The sequence below is a fragment of the Protobothrops mucrosquamatus genome, unplaced genomic scaffold (genome assembly GCF_001527695.2).
Source record: "Protobothrops mucrosquamatus isolate PMUCROS unplaced genomic scaffold, P.Mucros_1.0 scaffold4507, whole genome shotgun sequence".
Lineage (NCBI taxonomy): Eukaryota > Metazoa > Chordata > Lepidosauria > Squamata > Viperidae > Protobothrops > Protobothrops mucrosquamatus.
The window spans coordinates 27679-41632 of NW_015390413.1; positions in this window are offsets into that span (position 1 = coordinate 27679).

Sequence of the window (13954 nt, forward strand, 5' to 3'; positions counted from 1 at the left end):
ACAACTATTCATGATTGCCCTGCATTAAGTACATTATAATAATTAATTTGTTCCAAATATATTCCTAACTCTAGTGCAGACATGTCAAAGACAAGGCCCGGGGGCCGGATGCGGTCCGCGAAGTGGTTTCATGTGGCCCGCAAAGCCATCCTGGAAACAGTGAGGGAACGGCCCCCGCTGCCTTGGCCCTGGCCCAGGCCAGCCGGGAGGGAGCCAATGTACAATTTTGTGGTGGCCATCTATGCTGAAATGCATTCAGTCTTAGCTCCACAAGGCCGTCTGGAAACAGCGAGGAACCAGCCCCTGCCGCGTCGCCTCTGCCCCCTGGGTGCATGCTGGGGAGGTGTCACCCTTTGTGAGGAATGAAGAAATGGACCATCGCCTGGAAGTGGCCAGCAAATGGCCCCCGCCTACTTCACATATCCGGCTTGATGGGCTCTGCCCTGGTCCCACCCCTTTCTGCCAGAGACCCTCAGATCTGTCTCAGTCCTGCCCAGGCCCCCACAGTCACCCTTGACGCGAAGGATGTAGAGATGGCCACGCCCACCCAGTAGGCCACACCCATTCCATCCACACTCACCCAGTAGGCCGCACCCACCCTGGCCACCCCACTCCTACCCCCACTCCCGAGGGCAACCGCAATGCTGATGCAGCCCTCAATGAAATTGAGTTTGACACCCCTGCTCTAGTGTTTTCTGGCCTGATAAAAGCTAACCAGAAGTACACTATAGGCCAGTGATGGCGAACCTTTTAGAGACCGAGTGCCCAAACTGCAACCCAAAACCCACTTATGCATCATTGGGTGCCGGGTGGGCATGGCCCATTGGCTGGGTGTGGCCCATTGGCTGGGTGTGGCTGCGGTGGTAACGGCAGACTGGGTGGGACTAAAAAGTTCAATCAATTCCAACTTTGCAAGATCTTTTTTTTCCCCGTGATAAGTTGAAATTGACTGATTGATTGAACCTTTTTTTTTTTTGCACATGGCGGCAGAAGCCTAAAGCGAAAAGGTTTTATAAAACCCGGCTGAAGGCCTAGGACTGGGGCAACGGTGCGCGTGCCCACAGAGAGGGCTCTGAGTGCCGCCTCTGGCACCCGTGCCATAGGTTCGCCACCACTGCTATAGGCTGCTCTTAGGTCCATGTCACCAATAAGATACTAGATGCTGAAAAATTATTGTTTAAATATATCAAAATTCAGTGGCTTAATATTAGCTGGGTCTCAGTCCTCAAATATCTCCAGGGGGAAAAAATCTTTAAATCAGCGGTTTGAGAGAAAAAGGAAGTGTCAGCCTTTCCGGGTAGACCAGATAGGAAACACAATCAGATGTGTTAATACTACTTTTGTGTAAGCTTACGTTAACCGAATCTTGCAAGTCTGAAAGTACAAATCTTCTACCGTCTCCTCTACAGTCTGAGAAATATTAATACCACTTTACAATGCCTTGGTAAGGCCACACTTGGAATACTGCATCCAGTTTTGGTCACCACGATGTAAAAAAGATGTTGAGACTCTAGAAAGAGTACAGAGAAGATCAACAAAGATGATTAGGGGACTGGAGGCTAAAACATATAAGGAACGGTTGTTGGAATTGGGTATATCTAGTTTTAACGAAGAGAAGGATGAGGGGGGACATGATAGCAGTGTTCCAATATCTCAGGGGCTGCCACAAAGAAGAGGGAGTCAAGCTATTCTCCAAAGCGCCTGAAGGCAGGACAAGAAGCAACGGATGGAAACTAATCAGTTAGAACAATTAACCAGTGGAACAACCTGCCTCCAGAAGCGGTGAATGCTCCAACACTGGAAGTTTTTAAGAAGAGATTGGACAGCCATTTGTCTGAAATGGTGTAGGGCTTCCTGCCTGAGCAGGGGGTTGGACCAGAAGACCTCCAAGGTCCCTTCCAACTCTGTCATTCTATTCTATTCTATATTCACTTAAGGACTGTGGCAATAAAGGTTCTAAATTTGGATGTGACTCACTTAACGACTGCATTGTTTAGCGATAGAAGCTCCAGCCCCAACTATCATAAATTGAGGACCACTTGTACTCAATCCAACCTAATTGCACAGACTTCCTTTCTTGTTTTTCTTGGGCATCATTTTTTTTTCCCCTTATGCCTCATGTTTCCCAGCCGCCAGGAACCCGAAGAGTGGGAGGTGTTTCTGGGAGAGCAGCTGGACGGAGGGAATCAAACATGGCAAGAGAAGAGGACTGTCCAAAACATTGAGCTACACGGTCTCTACGTCGACATGATGGAAGGTTACGACATTGCGGTAGTCACCCTGGCGCAACCTGTGGTGTTCAACGACAGCATCCGGGTAGACCAGATAGGAAACACAATCAGACGTGTTAATACTACTTTTTTGTAAGCTTATGTTAACCGAATCTTGCAAGTCTGAAAGTACAAATCTTCTACCGTCTACAGTCTGAGAAGTATTAATACCACTTTACAATGCCTTGGTAAGGCCACACTTGAAATACTGCATCCAGTTTTGGTCACCACGATGTAAAAAAGATGCTGAGACTCTAGAAAGAGTACATAGAAGAGCAACAAAGATGATTAGGGGACTGGAGGCTAAAACATATAAGGAACGGTTGCTGGAATTGGGTATATCTAGTTTAACGAAGAGAAGGATGAGGGGGGACATGATAGCAGTGTTCCAATATCTCGGGGGCTGCCACAAAGAAGAGGGAGTCAGGCTATTCTCCAAAGCGCCTGAAGGCAGGACAAGAAGCAATGGGTGGAAACTAACCAAAGAAAGAAGCAAACTAGAACTAAGGAGAAACTTCCTGACAGTTAGAACAATTAACCAGTGGAACAACCTGCCTCCAGAAGCGGTGAATGCGCCAACACTGGAAGTTTTTAAGAAGAGACTGGACAGCCATTTGTCCAAAATGGTATAGGGTTTCCTGCCTGAGCAGGAGGTTGAACTAGATGACCTCCAAGGTCCCTTCCAACTTTATTATTATTATTATTATTATTATTATTATTATTATTATTATTATTATTATTATTATTATTATTATTATTATTATTATTATTATTATTATTATTATTATTATTATTATTATTATTATTAAGGGTTCCTTCCCTTCTGAGTCTCTTTCTCCACCTGTTATGCAGTTGCAGGCTACACCTTCTCTTATCTGACCATTTCCTAAGAAGCAATTTTTGTTGGTTTCTCAAGGTGTTTCTTAGGAAGAGAATGAGTGAATATTGCTAAATGCCAACCAGGAACTGTCAAGAGGACTCATAGGGAGGAACCTTGGATCAGGGTGTGACCCCCAGGGTGTGGCATCATTATGCCAACCTTTTGGCCAGAAACAAATTATAATTGGTTAGACCAGTGGTCAGTCTATTTGTAAAATGGGAATAAAGGTAGAAAGAGCATTCATAGAGACTAAATTATATACTGAGATCCCGCCACAGATGCTCCTGAATTGTGGAGAGAGAGAAAGAGAATAGATAGGTGACAGGTAGATAGAAAGACACACAGATGGACAGGCAGACAGATATGATGGTATTATCCAGTGATAGGATTCAGCCAGTTCGCACCAGTTCAGCAGAACCAGTAACTAATTTTTTGTCACCCAGGCCCAGAATGGATTTCCAGAAGTGGCATCTACATGGAGAACCGGTTGTTCGCATATTTGAATCCCACCACTGGTAGTATCCATTCAGTCATGTCCGACTCTTGGCAATTCTATGGATCAGGTCTCTCCACATCTTCTGATCTTGCACTACTTTGATAGATAGATAGATAGATAGATAGATAGATAGATAGATAGATAGATAGATAGATAGATAGATAGATAGATAGATAGATAGATAGATAGACAGACAGACAGACAGACAGACAGACAGACAGACAGACAGACAGACAGACAGACAGACAGACGAGAGAGAGAGAGAGAGAGAGATGATAGACCAGTGGTGGTGAACCTATGGCATGCATGCCAGAGGTGGCACTCGGAACCCTCTCTGTGGGCACACATGCCGTCACCCCAGCCCCTCCTCCTCCCATTGCCCCCTCCTCATTAGCAGCCCCCCCCAGAGGAGAGTCACCCCCAGGCATGGCCCACGCGAAGCAGCGCAGCCAAGGACATGGTAGTTGGGCAGTGGGGACAAGACTGTCCTTGCGCCCCATCATGCGCAGATGATGCTGCGGGGCACGGGCGGAGGGTGTGGCCGCCGTGGCGCTGCTGGGCCACTTGGGTGATCTGTGGCGGGCCGTGTAGGTGGTGGATGGCCCAGTGGGCAAGGTGGAGCGGGGACAGGAGTGGGGGGCGGTTTTGGGGCACTCGGTCTCTAAAAGGTTCACCATCACTGTGACAGACAATATGAATTTCAGTTCTGTTTTACTTATAATGGGAAACAGGATCTTACATTGGATTTTTGGGGTGTTTTAAAGATTGGAAGCAGTTCCCCCCCCCTAAATTTCACCCCCAGTCTTTGAGCTATCCAGGGGAGTTTGTTTTTCTTTCCATTGGGCTCCTTTCTAATTTTTATGATTCAGCTCATCGTCCAACTATGCATGCAGTTTCCTCCTTTTTGCCCAGTAAAAAGGCTCGCTTCCTGTCTTTCTCATAAATGGTTTAGCAATCGCTTTTATTTTCAATTGCCATCATTTCCTGAACAATGGTTATGGAGTTCACAGGGGGCTTGTTTTCCTTTCCATGACAAAACAAAGAAGATCTGCAAATGTTGCTGAAATAATTTTGACTAATTCAACATCATCTAGAGAGGGACGGCACCGTCCTCTTCTGATGCAAATTTGCGGTTGGTCTTTTGTGCTGTATTGTTAATTGAACTGGAGTGTGGATTTTCAGAAACTGAACAGATCTTTGCAGGAGTTTTTCCAATGGCAGGTAATCCTCGACTTATGACCACAATTGAGCCCAAAATTTCTGTTGCTAAGCAAGATAATTGCTAAGCAAGATAGTTGTTATGTGAGTTTCACCCCATTTTAGAATTGCCACAGTTAAGTGACTCACTGCAGGTGTTAAGTTGGTAATTACAGTCATTAAGTGAAAATCAGGCTTGCCAGATGCTATATTTTTCCTATCCTGCTCTATGGAGTAGAGAGTTGGTCTCTGACAGAAGGCCACCTGAAGAGACTGGAAGCATTTGAAATGTGGATTTACAGGCGGCTGTTACGTATAAGCTGGGTTGACAAGATCAGAAATGAGGAGGTGATAAGCCGCCTGGGAAAGCCAAGGGAAATCATCAAAACAATTAAAAAACAAAAATTAGAATATTTCAGACATGTGATGCGACACCAGAAAAATACGGCATACTCCATTTAATCCTCCAGGGAAAGATTGAAGGCAAATGAGGTCCAGGCAGAAGAAGAACATCGTGGCTTCAAAATCTAAGGGACTGGTTGGGACAAAACTCAGCAGCACTTTTTCGTGCGGCTGCTGATAAAAACAGGATCGCCAATGTGATCGCCAACGTCCGATAACGGATATGGCACAAGAAGAAGAAGAAGAAGTGAATCTGGCTTCCTCATTGACTTTGCTTGTCAGAAGGTCGCAAAAGTTGATCACATGACCCCGGGATATTTTAACCGTCATAAATACAATAGTGGCCAAAATTGTGGAAACCTTTTGGGAAAAGTGTATTTTTGAGATTTGATGGCTAATAATACCACTTTTTTGGGGGGGAGTAGTGCCATAAACTTATATATCAATGGAAAGATAATTTAATCAACAATGCAATGCAACATAGTTTGTTCAATTATCTGTACTGTATTCTATGAAAAGTTATAGCCAAATAACCAGAAAAAGGAAGCACAACTTGCTTAGGTTGATATCAGGTAGCTTTCCTTCATCTGATTGTAGCCAATGAGCATGAGTGTTTAGAGATCCAATCAGGTGTCATTTTGTTTTGGCAATGAGCCAATCAGACCACAGTAGGATTCAGTTATTGATGTCGAGGACATTTGTCAGTGTGTTATGTGATCGCTATCAAGTTGGTTGGGTTTTTTTGTGTTCTTTCATTTAGTGAGCTTGTAAAACGTAATAAAATTAAAGTAATGGTGCAAAGAGTTGACTGGTTGCCCAGAAAGCGATGTAAAATAGCATGATTAAGTGAACAAGGCTACAGTTATAAAGAAATTAGAAGAAAAATTGGTGGAAACTTAACCAAAGGTGGCATTTCTACAGTACACTTTCCCCAAAAGGTTTCCACAATTTTGGCCACTACTGTACGTGCCCATTGCCCAGCACCTGAATTTTGATCACTTGACCGTGGGGATGCTACAACAGTCATAAGTGTGAAAAACAGACATGTCATTTTTTCTCAGTGTTGCTGTAATTCAAATGGTCACTAAATGAATGGTTGTAAGCCGAGGATTACCTGTAACAAATTTTATTAAAAGGCATAAGCTTTCATGAATTGGTTAGTCGGAAAACAGGCTACCAGACTTCTGATGCTTTGGCACCAAAGTCTAACACAGTTTTTCTATGATGTCAAGATCAGATCCTTTGTCTCTTTTGTAGATGATCTTCCAGACTTAAAAAACCTAGTCATCTACTCCCAATCTTCTTCTCTACTGCCTACCAATCTCTCCATTCTCCCCTTTAAAAAAATTTTGTTTTGCCCTAAATAAAATTAAGAAACAAAGTGAAGTGCAAAGCAAAACACAGCTTTTAATGCCAGCTTTATTTACAGCCAATACACTCTTAGAAGATTTAAATCATGGTTACGTGCAAGACCGGAGCAGAGGGCTGGTGGGTATGTCCGGGAGCATCGTACCCCATTTGCCTTCTTGTGACTTGTGACTTTGTAAAATGGTTTCACCTCCACTGCCAGCCATTTTGCAAATGCATAGATCATGTCCCCTGCCACTATATAAAAAAATGTATCATCAGTGCCCGGAATGGATACTTGATCTCTGACCCTGACTAACAGAAGGAACTTAGCTTATCATAACACAATCAAATGCTCTGTTTATACAGTACACATCATTATGGGGATTATCCCAGGAACTTTAATTTGGTTTCGGAGTGGTGAAATATTTAGACAGCTTGACAAATATAAGGGATATTAATCAGAATGGGTTACAGTCAGGGTAAACAGTGGGCAGCAGCCATTTCTGTTTCGTTTGGGGTAACTAATTTTGCAATGTTTACATTCATTTTCTTTTCTTGTAAAAACGTCCAGGCACCCTGGTCTTTTCAGAATGATTTGATGGATGATTTATTTTGTTTTCCTCCCTATTTTATTTCCAGAGAGAACTTAATGATAAACAGTTGCTGATCAAATCGTTCTATTGTAAAGGAGCAGATTCAAAGAGCAGGCAGCTTTTTGCAGATGCTCAGGCCGTCTTTCCATATTTATTCTCTTTTTTCTCCAGCTACTGTGGTGTCTTCGTAGATCAGGGGTCTTCAAACTTGGCCCTTTTATGACTTGTGGACTTGAACTCCCAGAATTCCTCACCCAGTGTGCCTGGATGAGGAATTCTGGGAGTTGAAGTCCACAAGTCATAAAAGGGATAAGTTTGAAGACCCCTGTCGTAGATGGTTTTGTAGGCAGCTGTAAACATAGCTATGTTGCAATGAAAATAGGTGATCTGAAAGTCACTGAAGGATAGCAAAAAGATGGGCAACTCTTAGGCTTCAACTAATGGCCAATTTTCCTACCTACCTTCCTTCCTTCCTTCCTTCCTTCCTTTTCTTCCTCATCCCGCAGTATAATTGGATTTCCATAAACCAGTGGCGGCGAACTTATGGCACGCGTGCCAGAGGCGGCACTCAGAGCCCTCTCTGTGGACACACGCACCATGCCCCGAAGATGGCAACCGTTCCTCTTCAACCAGCCGCCTGCTAACTCGCTGAGGTCCCACATGGCCGGATGCATCTCAGCACCCATGCGCTCGCTGGCCTCTGTGTGCAGGGGCCGATGGTGTCAGGCATCAGCCACCCCGGGCCCTGCCTCACCTTGCCCTGTGATAATGGCACCCCCACCCTGCCTTGCCTCGCCTCACCCCGCAGGACGAGCCTCCTGCCCACCACCCCACCTGCCAGAGACCCCCACAGACATCCCTCCCCACGAGCAACATTGAGGTAATCACGCCCACCTTGGCCACACCCACCCAATCTGCCATGTCCAACACAGCCACACCCACCCAGTGGGCCACGCCCACCTGGCACCCGACGATAAATAAGTGGGTATTGGGTTGCAGTTTGGGCACTCGGTCCCGAAAAGGTTCACCATCCCTGCCATAAACTATAAATAATCTAATAATCACTGACCAAATGAGATTATTTATAGTTTTTGGAGATCCAGTTATACTGCGGGATGAGGAAGAACAGGAAGGATGGCTGATCTTGACTTTTTCATTCTAAAAAGCAGCACCAAAATGAAATGAAATAAGTATAGTACTGGTACTTCTCTACTTTCAGCCACAATCAGGGCCAGGATTTCCATTGCTAAGCAAGACAGCTGTAAAGTATTAAGCCCGATTTTGCAAGCTTTTTGCCACAGCTGTTAAGTTCTTAAGTGAATCAAGCTTCACCATTGAATTTGCTTGACGGAAGCCAACTGGAAGCTCATAGTGGTGATCATGTGACTTTGGGACACTGTGACCATCCTAAATACATGCCGATTGCCACGCATCTGAATTTTGACCATGTGCCTGTGGGGATAGCAATGGTTGCAAATGCGAGAACTGGTCATAGTCACTTTTTTCAGTGCCACTATCATTTTGAATAGTCACTAAACAAATGGTTGTAAGTTGAGGACTGCCTGTATTCAGAAAGAATGAGATATTTTACCTAAGTATGTGCATAGCGAATTCCATGTCAAATATAGATATCAATACTACTTTGTAGACGAATAAACTCTGAATTCTACCTTACAGCCGTGATGAAGGAGTGTGAAGGTGTAAATGGATCGCAAATACCAGATCTCCAAATCATTCTTTTTTTATATAAAACCTCTCCAATCGTTGTTGCCATCAAGTGGTTTTCTGGAATTTTTGCAGAACTGCTGCCCTTAAAATGTTTTCTTAAAGCTGTTCTTGGTTGCTTTTTAAAATGTCTTTATACTGTAGAAATGAGAAGATAGAATAGTACATTGTTATATGGCCCACACCAGTATTTTTCACTGGGAGTTGAAATCCACAAATCAAATTGCCAAGTTTGAAAAACACTGGTCTAGACCAGAGGTCACCAACCTTTTCATGCTGGGAGCAGCTGGGAAATTTGCACACATAATATGCGTGCAGAAACAGGGCCACGTACAGCTTCATGACACTAGTGGCCCCATTTGTGAAGATGTGCAGGCACTAGCTGCCGCTGCTAGCCCCACATGCATGCACAAACACGGCGCTAGCAGCCCTCATTTGCTCAGGCATGCAGTCACTAGCCACCACCAACCCATGCGCAGGCGCAAACGGGCTGTGCAATCCACGCATGAGCTCGCGGCCCCAGGTGCTAGCCACCACCGCTAGTCCCATGCACAGGTGCAAACGGGTCCACGGGCGCTAACGCAAGTGGGGGTGAGTGTGCGCATGTGTGTGCATGCACTGGCCAGCTCATCCCGCGACCTGGTGGCCAGTAGGCCACGAACCAGTAGTGGGCCACGGTCCATAGGTTGGGGACCCCTGGTCTAGACTGAATAATTTGATTTAACCTACCTGTAATCTAGATTTCCTAACATCTTAAAGACCTGCACTAGTTTATGTTAATGTTACTTTGAACTTTCTATTCTTCCTTTTTTTAAAAGTTTCAGTTCAATTTTTCAGGTAATCCTCAACTTATGACCATATCTGAGCCCACAAATCTGATCGTATATCATGCCCGTCATTAAGCAGGTCATTAAACAAACACGTTAAAAAAATCCATTGTCCACAATGGGTGTTTTTTATCAGAAGTAAATGCCAGTTTCCGGCAAAAAACATTGTAAATGATGGTCATGTGACTGGATATTGCAAATGAATGTAAATGTAAGCCGGTTTTCGAGTAACCAAAATGCGATCGCGTAACCATGGATGGGGGTGCCCCATTGGAACTTGGAATGTAGGTCATAACTAGTCTTGGGGAGGTCCGTCATAACTTTGAACAGGCACTAAGAAACCAGTCATAAGTCAAAGATTACTTGCATACTATTATTCTTTTTATTGTATAATTACTATTGTGTTGTTTTACTTTGTATAGTGATGACATAGTCAGATCATTTTATAAACAACACTCATAAAATCAGTTTTAATCAATTCTGTTAAACATGATCCTGCGGTCTGTTACCAACATGTCAGCAATTGTAAAAAAACACACAAACTGAAAGGCTGACATAGAGAAAACAAGAAGCAGAGAGTGAAAAATGCAGGGTAGTAAAAACTCAATTTCCTAATTTAACCATTAATTGTATTTTGGACTTCTAGAAGAGGAACTGACTTTTTCCAAACATATTGACGAAATGACTCTCTCTTATCAATTTGAGAAATACTTCTATTTCTGGTTTCCACTGTTGAAATTTCAGAAAGAAAAAGATCACTCACGTTTCATCATTCCTAATTATGAACCTTTGCCCGTTTTGTCACTTTTGCGTCATATTTGGCTGCTATCTAACATTTTCATCCTTTCCTTTCTATTTTTTTGCTCTTCTTGAACTTGGCCTGAAGTCAAACAATTAAGATTTGGAGCTTCCTTTATTGCAACTGCTTTGCTAGTATTCAGCTCCGTGATGGGACATCATGCCTGCCTGACTAAACCATACAATTAAGAGCCTCCTTGACCAATTTCCTTCTAGAACAATTTCACTAACAATTTCCCTGCTGCTCACCCTCTTGTTTCACAAGCCCATCGTTTTACTGAAGACTTCAGGGAATTTCAGGACTTCTTCAGAAACCCATGTGGGATTTCCAGTAGATCCAGAGATGAACGTAATGTGGATGCCCAGAAGGAACCACGTTCTGCTTGATTTGGAAAAGTGCTCAAATGTTCTACCGGTGGAAATTGCAGCCTGAGTTCTAGAGCAAGGGTCCTCAACCTTGGCAACGTTAAGACTTGTGGACTTCAACTCCCAGAATTCCTCAGCCAGCAAAGCTGGCTGAGGAATTCTGGGAGTTGAAGTCCACAAGTCTTAACGTTGCCAAGGTTGGAGACCCCTGTTCTAGAGGGTATCAAATTGGCAGAATCTGTTAACACAATAACCATTATGATTGATTCATTGAATGCTGACTGTAAATTGAAACCTTCTGTCTTCTCCGCACCGAACCTGTATCTAGTAGTATGTGCTGGGACCTCATGACACCTTGGGGTGCAATCCCCCAATCCTCTCTGAAAGGTAGGCAAATGTAACATTTAATATGGCAGAAAGTACACATGGAAATATGGAAAGTAATCACATTCCATTTAATGCAGCGTTTTCCAACCTTGGCAACTTAAAGAGATGTGGACTTCAACTCCCAGAATTCCCCAGCCTGCATGTTGGCTGAGGAATTCTGGGAGTTGAAGTCCACACCATTTAAAGTTGCTGAGGTTGAGAAACACTGATTTACAGCAGGGCTTTTCAACCAGTGGTACGGGGACCACCTGTGGTACATTGNTCAACAGAAATGCTCACAACAATGATAACCGCGGACAGGAGGAAGAGCGCCGCCGGGTGGGCAGGCAGGTGTGTCTTGCTCGGTTGTGGCTTGGGGGGCACTTTTTTGAGTGTCATTGTAACTTCAAACAGTCACTAAGCGAACTGTTGTAAGTCGAGGACTACCTGTACTTTATCACTTTTTTCCTTTTTGGGGGGGGGGTCATCAAGTTTTTGACACCTTGCTAGGAGACTGGTGGTACTCGGATATTGCCATATCCTAAAAGTGGTACAATGGGTGAAAAGGTTGAAAAGCCCTGATTTAGAGTATTGCTTTTTAAGCATAAACATGACTAATTATCTTGAGGCTTTGAGAAATAAGAGATGTTTTCCCTTCATTGCAGAATAATTACATTCCCCGCCATATGCCAGAGAAAGAGCCCCAGGTGATAAGGCTTCAAGCTCTGCCAATTCTCAAGCTTGTCTTTTCTTTCCATCGCATCCATTCCATGTCACTGAGAACAAAATTCCATGCATGGTCTTTACTCAGGACAGAGAGAAAATTAAGTTATTTTCAAAGAAATCTAAGAGTCATTCCCATAACCTCATTCCTAAGACTTCCCTGAGGACTTCCTGCCTTATTTCCATACCAGATTGTTGATACTGGAAACAATCCAATTGCGTACTGTCTTTTCAAATTTTGGCTGAAGCAGCACAATGGAGGTTTCAGCAAGTTCTCAGTTACGCATCAGGGGATGTTATCATCCATGCGTCATTATGCTTGCTTGTGAGAAGAATCAGGTGACCATATTAGGCCCGTAGAACTTTTTCTCCTAAGCGAAGCCCAACATCATGGAGATAAATTTGATTGAGAAAATGAGGCAAGGAGAAATGAGTAGACATCCATCCAAACATCCAGTTTTAACTCAGAAGTTCCTGTTAAAGCAAATGACTTACAGGTAGTACTCAACCCAAGAACATGTGTTAAGCGACCTTTCAAAGTTACGACAGCGCTGAAAAAGGTGACTTATCACCATCCTCGCACTTACATCCTCGTACAATCTGGGTGCTTGGCAACCAGCTTGCACTCATGACAGTCACAACGTCCTGTAGTCACGTGATCACAATTTGTGACCTTCCCGATTGACTTCCAAAAAGCAAACTCAGTGGGGAATCTTGTAGGAACTCACAAGCTGAAGTCATGTGATGCCTCACTTAATGATCACAGCAAAAAGATTATAAAATAGGTCAAAATGTCTCACTTAATGACCATACCGCTTAACAACAAATTTTACAATCCCTGTTGAGATCATTATTTGAGGACTACCTTTATTGGTGAAATTGCTTTGCTCACGAAATCGAACGGAGAGAGCACAGTTTCCGTTCCGCATGGCTGGTGGGAGATTCTTAAAAGGATGACTTCCATTTTGACCAGTGTAAATAGTTTACTCTATGGCAAAAAGTCCTGGCCATACAGGTAGTCCTCAACTTACAACCATTCATTTAGTGATCGTTCAAAGTTACCACACCACTGAAAAAAGTGACTTATGACTATTTTTCATACTTATGACCACTGCAACATCCCCATGGTCACATGAACAATATTCAGACTCCTGACAACTGGCTCATATTTATGATGGTTGCAGTGTCTTGTGATCACCTTTTGCAACCTTCTGACAAGCAAAATCAAGTGGGAGGCCAGACTGACTTAACAGCTGTATTACTAACTTAACAACTGTAGTGAATCACTTAATAGCTGTTGCAAGAAAGTCATAAAATGGGGCAAAACGCAGTTGGTAAGCAACTGTCCTGCTTACCAACAGAAATTTTGGGCTCAATTGTGGTCATAAGTGGAGGACCATCTGTACTTGGGGAGACATCTGTGCAGGTCAAACACCATCCATTAGCCCCGATATTAACTGGCTCTATATATTATCCTAAGCCATGATGTGTTGTGTTTCTAATTTATTTATTTTCAATGTTTCTAACCTGTTCCAATCCCAACTCTCTAAGCTGTAAACAACAACAACAAAATAAAATGACAATAAAATGTAGTAAGAGCACAATAAATTCATTTAGGAAAAAAAACCCCACTCTTCTTTCATGTGTCCCTCAATTATAGGTAGTCCTTGACTTATGACCACAACTGAGCCCAACATTTCTGTTGCTAAGCAAGTCAGCTGTTAAATGAGTTTTGCCCCGTTTTACAACCTTTCTTGCCACAGTTGTTAAGTGAATGACTGTAGTTGTTAAGTTAGTTAACAAAGGCTTCTCCATTGACTTTGCTTGTCAGAAGGTCGCATTTATGACATGTAAGTGTCATAAATGGGAGTCAGTTGCCAAGCGTCTGAATTTTGTTCACGTGACCATGGGAATGCTACAACGGTCGTAAGTGTGAAAAACGGTCATAAGTCACTTTTTTC